The following is an 8,681-nucleotide window of genomic DNA, read 5'->3' as shown; positions in this document are numbered from 1 at the left end:
GTAAGCTGATATTCCTCGGATTTAATACCAGGCCCAGTTGAGTAAAGAAGAAAGACAGTTGCTTCTGTAGTCATAGCATGCCATTTGTGCAGATTTACAGGAAAAATACGGAATAAAGCATGCAAAATAAAAGTGATACAGTTGTCACTACTTTTCAGCTGAAGATTTTGCTACAGATCCATGATTCGTCACATTGCTCTATCCCACAGGTGTCAAAAGCAAGGCCCGCGGGCCATATCCGGCCCCCCAGAACTCGTCTGATGGCCCCCGGAGCCATCCGTTTGCACACCATCCCCAACCCCGGAAAACGTGAGGTTCACCCAGAGCTTGGCGGGCGGAGGGCGTGGTGGACTGCGGTTCTTCGGCGCTCCCAGTCGCAGCGGAATTAGCATGCCTCGGACTCCAACTTCCCCCCTCCCCGTGGTCCTGCCGTGTCGCGATTGGCCGAAAGGAGAAGGCGCGCGCGGGACGGAGGGAAAGAGAAGAGGCCCATATCTGGCGAGCACGCCCCCCTCCTCGAGCTGCTCGAGCTGCTGCACGAGGAGGAGTTCACGCTGCGCCCCGGTTGCATTGCACGGGTAAGGGAGCCTGCCTGCTTGCCTCCCCTTCGCTGGTGGGGAGCAAGGGGCCCGGGAAGGAGGGGGGGAATGGGGCGGTGGCGGCGAGAGGGGCGGGCAGGTAGGTAAGGAGGCGGCTTGGCCCGGGCGGGAGCAAGGGTGGGCGGGAAGAGAGAAAGCCGGACTCTGCTGAGGTGGGGGGGGAGAGGTCTTCGGCGATCGGGGTGCGCGGAGGGGTGTGTGTGTGTGTGTGTGTGTGTGGACTGGAAAGGAAGGCTTGCAAGGCTCGGGCCAGGCGAGCCACCCACCCTCCCCCTCCGTCCATCCATCCCACCCTCCTCAAGGAAAGGGTGCGGGGCCCTCGCGGTGGGATCCAGCAGAAGGGATCATCAGACCGCCTCCCCAACACCAGATCCCGTTCCCCTAACAGGCGGGGGCGAGGGTGGGCGGGAAGAGAGAAAGCCGGACTCTGCTGAGGTGGAAAGAAAGCAAAGGGCCTGGAGGGGGAAGGGAGGGAGGGGAACGGAAATAAGGGGCGCTGGAGTGGGGGAGGAGGAAGAAGGTTGAAGGTTTGGGGGGGTCCCCTCAGGGAGGTGTTGAGCCTGATGGGGTTGCGGTGCAAGCAGGCGGGTGACGTGGGGCCGGGCTGGAAGGGGGGTGGACATGGTCAATTATGGCTGGGCACTATAAAAGGGGGCAGATTGCTGGGCAAATATAAGGCAGGTGGAGCGGTAAACTTTGGATATACTTACCACTTCCATGTCACTTTACAGTGGTATAAGACCATAAACTACAATCAAATACCCCTGAAATGTCCAAGAAAAGAAAAGTTGATGCAGAGGGAAGGCAATTTCAGGAGAGATGGGAAAGTGAATACATGTTTGCGATTACTAGAGACAAGCCGGTATGTCTTATTTGCTATGAGGCAGTGGCAGTGATGAAGGAATACAATTTACGCCGGCACTTTGAGACCAAACATGGAGCCCAATTTGCTAACTTTAGCCACCAGGAAAAGCAACAAAAGGTCAAAGAATTAAAAGGTAGCCTGCATTCTCAACTGAATATTTTTTCAAAAATGACAGCAAAAAATGATGCAGCAGTGAAAGCCAGCTATCTTGTGGCTGAAGAAATTGCACGAGCTTCAAAGTGCTTTTCAGAAGGTGCATTTGTAAAGAAGTGTATGCTGAAGGTGTGTGAACAGGTGTGCCCTGAGCAGAGACAGGCTTTTTACAATGTCAGTTTGTCAAGAAATACCATCACAGACCGAGTCAGGGACCTAGCCTGTAATCTTAAAACAAAGTTGGCTGAAGAGGCATGCAGTTATGTGGCATTTTCATTAGCTGTTGATGAAAGCACTGACAATACTGATACAGCTCATCTAGCTATTTTTGTAAGAGGTGTGAAGGAAGACTTGTCTGTCAGTGAGGAGCTCTTGGATGTTGTCGCCATGTATGGGACAACAACTGGGAGGGACATCTTCAATGCAGTGGAGGAATCCGTAAATAAAATGAAATTACCTTGGGAAAAGTTGGTGGGACTAACTACTGATGGCGCACCAGCAATATGTGGAATGAGAAATGGCTTGGTAGGACTGTTAAAAGAGAAAATGGAAAAAAGTAATTGCCACACGCCGCTGATAACTTATCACTGCATTATCCACCAAGAAGTTCTTTGTGGCAAGGTTCTGCAACTGGATCACATAATGTCCACAGTCATGAAAACAGTGAATTTTCTGCGTGCACGGGGTCTGAATCATCGTCAGTTCCAACAATTTTTGAAGGAGGTGAGCATGGAACATACAGATGTGCCATACCATACAGAAGTAAGGTGGCTGAGTAGGAGCACCGTTCTCAAGAGATTTTTTGAGCTTTTGGAAGAAATTAATCTTTTTATGCAAAGTAAAGGGAAGCCCTTGTCAGAACTGTCAGATCCAAACTGGCTGTGCGATTTTGCCATGTTGTGTGACATAACAGAGCATCTCGCCCAACTGAATCTGAGGCTGCAAGGCCGTAAACAAGTCATAACCTCAATGTATGATGCAATAACAGCTTTCCAGAAGAAACTGCGCCTATGGAAGTCACAGCTGGAAAAAAAAAGTCTTGCCCACTTTCCTGTCTGCCAGAGCATTTCAACCTCATTCCCAGGTACTTTTTCATGTGCTCAATTGGGTACCAAAGTGAATCGGCTGATTGACGAATTCAATCGACGCTTTTCTGATTTTAAAGAACAAAACTTAACCTTTACCAGCTTTGCCAATCCCTTCAACATCGATGTTGACAATGCACCACATCACCTTCAAATGGAATTAATAGAACTTCAGTCCAACAGCAGCCTGAAAGCGAAGTTCCAGGATGCGACAGTCGACGACTTTTACCGTCTCCTCCCCCCTGCTTTGATGCCACAGCTCCGACTTCAAGCTGCACGTGTTCTGTCCATGTTTGGGAGCACTTATCTATGTGAACAGATGTTTTCAGTCATGAATCTGAACAAGACCAAGCTCAGATCACGCATCACTGATGATAACCTCCATGCTGTTTTGCGGATTGCTACAGCACAAGACCTAACGCCAGACATCGATGGACTGACCTTAGGAAATCGATGGCAGCGATCTAGTAAGAAATGTTAAAAAAGTCAGAAAAGTTTAAAAAGTTTAAAAGTTTAAAAAAAAGTTATTGCCTTGTGATTTCCATATGTTTAATAAACAGTGTTTGGCAATATTTGTATGCGTACATTATTACAAAAACCAGTAATAATTGAATGCAGTGACAGTAATTTATGATAGTAAAGAGTGGACACATACACCTACAGATACAACCGGCCCTTTGATGGGGACCAAACTGCTGATGCGGCCCCCGATGAATTTGAGTTTGACACCCCTGCTCTATCCATTCTGTGGGTAAACAAATCTGAGCAAGAAATCAGCTTTCTTGAAGATGGTGACTAGAGACTAAAGTTTACGTATTTGAAATAGTTTTGTTGTTGTTGTAGAAGGGAAAAAAGGCAAGAGAAGTGCCATATAATTCATGAAGATAATAGTCATCCATTTGTTATTCCATAAAGGGAGTTAATTTAGGCCTTCTTTTTCACTACAGGAGCTACCAAAGAGAGGCACCTCTACATCTGCGGAGCGGCAGGTGCCTCACCCCAAAATTTGAGAGCAAATGCCTCCTGCCTTTCCTTTGCCCCTTCTCACCCCCTCTCAGTGAGAAGCACAGTAGGCTAGGAAATGGTGGATGAAAAACAAACAAACAAGCAGATTTAATGTCTCTCTTCACCTGAAAAGTTTCAGATACAAGGATGTTCTGGGAGACTGCCATGAGAAGCCAAGTTCTCTGGACCCTTTATGGCTGAGGCAATAAAATAAACTCTAGTGGGAAAATGTTGACAGAATGCAGGTGGCTCTTCTGGGTCCTGCTCTAACTTCTGTTTGGACATAGACACCTTCAAAGACCAGAATGTTAAGGCCATTTATGACACGTACATGGCTCAGTATGATATCTGGCTGGGTAGCTCAGGGAGTTAGTCATCTGGCTGCAGAACCAAGACGAAGGAAGTTCAGTTCCCCGCTGTGCTTCTTGGGAGAAGAGCCAGCCTATGTGGCCTTGGGGAACATGCACAGTCCCTGGGCACCCCAGAAGAAAGGAACAGTAAATCACTTCTGACTACTCTACACATAGAGAACACTGGAAAGGGCTGGCGTAAGTCAGAATCGACCTGATAGCACATAATTATTGATTATAATATTTGCACAGGCCAGAACAAAAAAAGCAAAACGACTACAGAGGTATTCGCTCCTCTCTTCTTCTTCCCTCACGTCTGCCTCATCTCTACCAAAAGATACTTACAGAAAAGCAACAAAAGGAGAATCCGGGAGCATCATGACTGATTACTAAGGTACGGTGTTAATCGGGAGTGCAGAGTGTTATGAGGTTGTTATTAAAGCCCGCTGCTATCTTCAGGCTAGCATTATGCAAAATGGATTCTATAGCCATGTACCTGCAAAGCAGGAAACTGTTGCTTTGTGATTTTTAACTGCTGGAAGGTTGAAGGAGAAACCATAAATCATTTTCTGGGAGCTTTAAGCTGGATTTGGATGCAACAAAGCTTTCTCCCATGATTTTCACGGAGGAAAGAATGGAGCAAGCTGGGGCTGCCCAGGCTGGAGATTTATTCTAGTAATAAGGGCAAGAGACAGTTTCTAAAGCAGTAGGAGTGTAAGAGATTCATCTTCCCTGAATCAGTAATTGGATGGGCTTCTCCCACATTTGTAAGGAAGAATGGTATTTTGAGGAGGGGCACGGTTTGGACAATGGCCTCTAATAATCCTCAAGTGATCCAGTCTAATTGCTCTTATGGTACAATATGGATTACCTAGGCTTGATTTTACCCATTTCGGCTGCAAGCTTCCACCGAATCTGAGAATTTTACCCCAACAACAACAATACCAATCATGTGCTGTCAAGTCAATTCTGACTTATGGCGACCTGTTTCAGAGTTTTCAAGGTAGAGAAGATTCAAAGGTTGTTTACCATTCCTTTCTTCTGGGGGCACCCTGGGTCTGTGCAGCTTGCCCAAGGCTGGTTCTATTCACAGAAGGCCCAATGGGGAATCAAACTCTCAGCCTCTGCCTCTGCAGTCAGGTACCTAAACCACTGAGTTATCCAGGTCTACTAAAGACTCATGGAGAATATCATCCTCAAATGCTTATAGGGCTTTTGCCAAGTGGGACCATAATGTTGCAGTGCAGAGGGCTCCTCTTCAGGTGCCAGCCACTTGCCTTCTTGTTCCAGTTACTCCATTAAATACATCCATTCTATATTCTACATTCCACAATATGCAGCTTTCTGTGATGAATGCTCATGATCAGTCCTCACTGAGATATTTTCTAGCATTGCTTTCATTATTTCCTCCACTTATTCACCCTTCAGATCTGTTTTTCTACTTTGGTAATCCTTGGACCCCTTCACGGATTGCTACCTTGTCATGGCGAAGGGGTTTGAGTAATTCAGAGAAGCTATGGGCTATGCCGCGCAGGGACACCCAAGATGGACAGGTCATAGTGGAGAGTTCTGACTAAACGTGATCCACCTGGAGCAGGAACTGCTAAGCCACTCCAGTATCTTTGCCAAGAAAACTCCATGAACAGAAAGAAAAGGCTAAAAGATATGACACTGGAAGATGAGCCCCTCAGATCAGAAAGTGTCCAACATGCTACTGAAGAAGAGTGGAGGACAAGTACAAGTAGCTCCAGAGCTAATGAAGTGGTTGGGCCAAAGCCGAAAGGACACTCAGCTGTGGATGTGCCTGGAAGTGAAAGGAAAGTCTGATGCTGCAAAGAAAAATATTGCATAGGAACCTGGAATGTAAGATCTATGAACCTTGGTAAGCAGGATGTGGTCAAACAGGAGATGGCAAGAATAAACATTGACATCCTGGGCGTCAGTGAACTAAAATGGATGGGAATGGGCGAATTCAGTTCAAATGATTATCATATCTAGTATTGTGGGTAAGAATCCCGTAGAAGAAATGGAGTAGCCCTCATAGTCAACAAAAGAGTGGGAAAAGCTGTACTGGGATATAATCTCAAAAATCATAGAATGATTTCAATGTGACTCCAAGGCAGACCTTTCAACATCACAGTAATCCAGGTTTATGCACCAACCTCCATTGCTGAGGAGACTGAAATTGAACAATTTTATGAAGATTTACAACACCTTCTAGAACTGATGCCAAAGAAAGATGTTCTTCTCATTCTAGGGGACTGGAATGCCAAAGTAGGGAGTCAAGAGATAAAAGGAACAACAGGGAAGTTTGGCCTTGGAGTTCAGAAAGAAGCAGGGCAAAGGCTAGTAGAGTTTTGTCAAGAGAACAAGCTGGTCATCACAAACACTCTTTTGCAACAACACAAGAGGCGACTCTACACATGGAAATCACCAGATGGGCACTGACGAAATCAGATTGGTTATGTTCTCAGCAGCCAAAGATGGAGAAGCTCTATACAGTCAGCAAAAACAAGACCTGGACCTGATTGTGGCTCTGATCATCAGCTTCTCATAGCAAAATTCAAGCTTAAACTGAAGAGAGTAGGAAAAACCACTGGACTACTCAGGTATAATCTAAACTAAATCCCTTATGAATACACAGTGGAAGTGAAGAACAGATTTAAGGAACTAGATTTGGTGGACAGAGTGCCTGAAGAACTTTGGATAGAGGCTCGTAGCATTGTACAGGAGGCAGCAACAAAAACCATCCCAAAGAAAAGGAAATGCAACAAAGCAAAGTGGCTGTCCAATGAGGCCTTAGAAATAGCAGAGAAGAGAAGGGAAACAAAATGCAAAGGAAATAGGGAATGTTACAGAAAACTGAATGCAGACTTCCAAAGAATAGCAATGAGAGACAAGAGGGCCTTCTTAAATGAACAGTGCAAATAAATAGAGGAAAATACTAGAAAGGAAAAAACCAGAGATCTGTTCAAGAAAATTGGAGATATTAAAGGAACATTTTGTGCAAAGATGGACATGATAAAGGACAAAAAATGGGAGGGACCTAACAGAAGCAGAAGACATCAAGAAGAGGTGGCAAGAATACACAGAGGAATTATACCAGAGAGAGCTGGATGTCCCGGGCAACCCAGATAGTGTGGCTGCTGATCTTGAGCCAGACATCCTGGAGAGTGAAGTCAAGTGGGCCTTAGAAAGCATGGCTAACAACAAGGCCAGTGGAGGTGATGGCATTCCAGTTGAACTATTTAAAATCTTAAAAGATCACTCTGTTAAGGTGCTACACTCAATATGCCAGCAAGATTGGAAAACTCAGCAGTGCCCAGGGTATTGGAAAAGATCAGTCTACATCCCAATCCCAAAGAAGGGCAGTGCCAAAGAATGCTCTAACTACCGTACAATTGTACTCATTTCACACACTAGCAAGATTTATGCTCAAAATCCTAAGAGGTAGGCTTCAGCAGTATGCAGACCGAGAACTCCCAGAAGTAAAAGTTGGATTTCAAAGGGTAGAAGAACTAGAGACCAAATTGCTAACATGCGCTGGATTATGGAAAAAGCCAGAGGGTTCCAGAAAAACATTTACTTCTGCTTCATTGACTAGGCAAAAGCCTTTGACTGTGTGGACCACAGTAAACTATGGCAAGTTCTTAAAGACCACCTTATCTATCTCCTGAGAAATCTATATGTGGGACAGGAAGCAACAGTTAGAACTGGACAAGGAACAACTGATTGGTTCAAAATTGGGAAAGAAGTACGACAAGGCTGTATATTGTCTCCCTGCTTATTTAACTTACATGTAGAATACATCATGCGAAAGGCTGGACTGGAGGAATCCCAAACCGGAATTAAGATTGCCGGAAGAAATATCAACAACCTCCGATATGCAGATGATACCACTCTGATGGCAGAAAGTGAGGAGGAATTAAAGAACCTCTTAATGAGGGTGAAAGAGGAGAGCGCAAAAAATGATCTGAAGCTCAACATCAAAAAAAAACCAAGATCATGGCCACTGATCCCATCACCTCCTGGAAAATAGAATGGGAAGATATGGAGGCAGTGACAGATTTTACTTTCTTGGGCTCCATGATCACTGCTGATGGTGACAGCAGCCACGAAATTAAAAGACTCCTGCTTCATGTGAGGAAAGTGATGACAAACCTAGACAGCATCTTAAAAAGCAGATATATCACCTTGCTGACAAAGGTCCGCATAGTCAAAGCTATGGTTTTTTCTAGTAGCGATTTATGGAAGTGAGAGCTGGATCATAAAGAAAGCTGACTGCCGAAGAATTGTGGTGCTGGAGGAGACTCTTGAGAGTCCCCTGGACTGCAAAGAGAACAAACCTATCTGTTGTGAAGGAAATCAAACCTAAGTGTTCACAGGAAGGTCAGTTCCTCAAGAGGCTCCAATACTTTGGCCATTTCATGAGAAGTTTCCCTGGAAAAGACCCTGATGTTGGGAAAGAGTGAGGGCAAGAGGAGAAGGGGAGGGCAGAGGATGAGATGGTTGGAAAGTGTCATCGAAACAACCAACAATAATTTGACCGAACTCCAGGAGGCAGTGGAAGACAGGAGGGCCTGTCGTGCTCTGGTCCGTGGGGTTACGAAGAGTCAGACACCAC

General features: G+C 45.7%; 1 pseudogene across 1 annotated transcript; it reads left to right on the top strand.

Annotated features, from left to right (window-relative positions):
- Positions 1-1,045: 1,045 nt before the first annotated feature.
- On the top strand, positions 1,046-3,272 carry LOC140706637 (general transcription factor II-I repeat domain-containing protein 2 pseudogene; annotated as a pseudogene). The gene has a single exon (XR_013536830.1). The product of XR_013536830.1 is annotated as a general transcription factor II-I repeat domain-containing protein 2 pseudogene (transcript).
- Positions 3,273-8,681: the final 5,409 nt, after the last annotated feature.

The sequence above is a fragment of the Pogona vitticeps genome, chromosome 1 (genome assembly GCF_051106095.1).
Source record: "Pogona vitticeps strain Pit_001003342236 chromosome 1, PviZW2.1, whole genome shotgun sequence".
Classification (NCBI taxonomy): Eukaryota; Metazoa; Chordata; class Lepidosauria; order Squamata; family Agamidae; genus Pogona; species Pogona vitticeps.
Note: the sequence above shows the minus strand (reverse complement) of the source record. Positions and strands in the feature narration are given on the sequence as shown.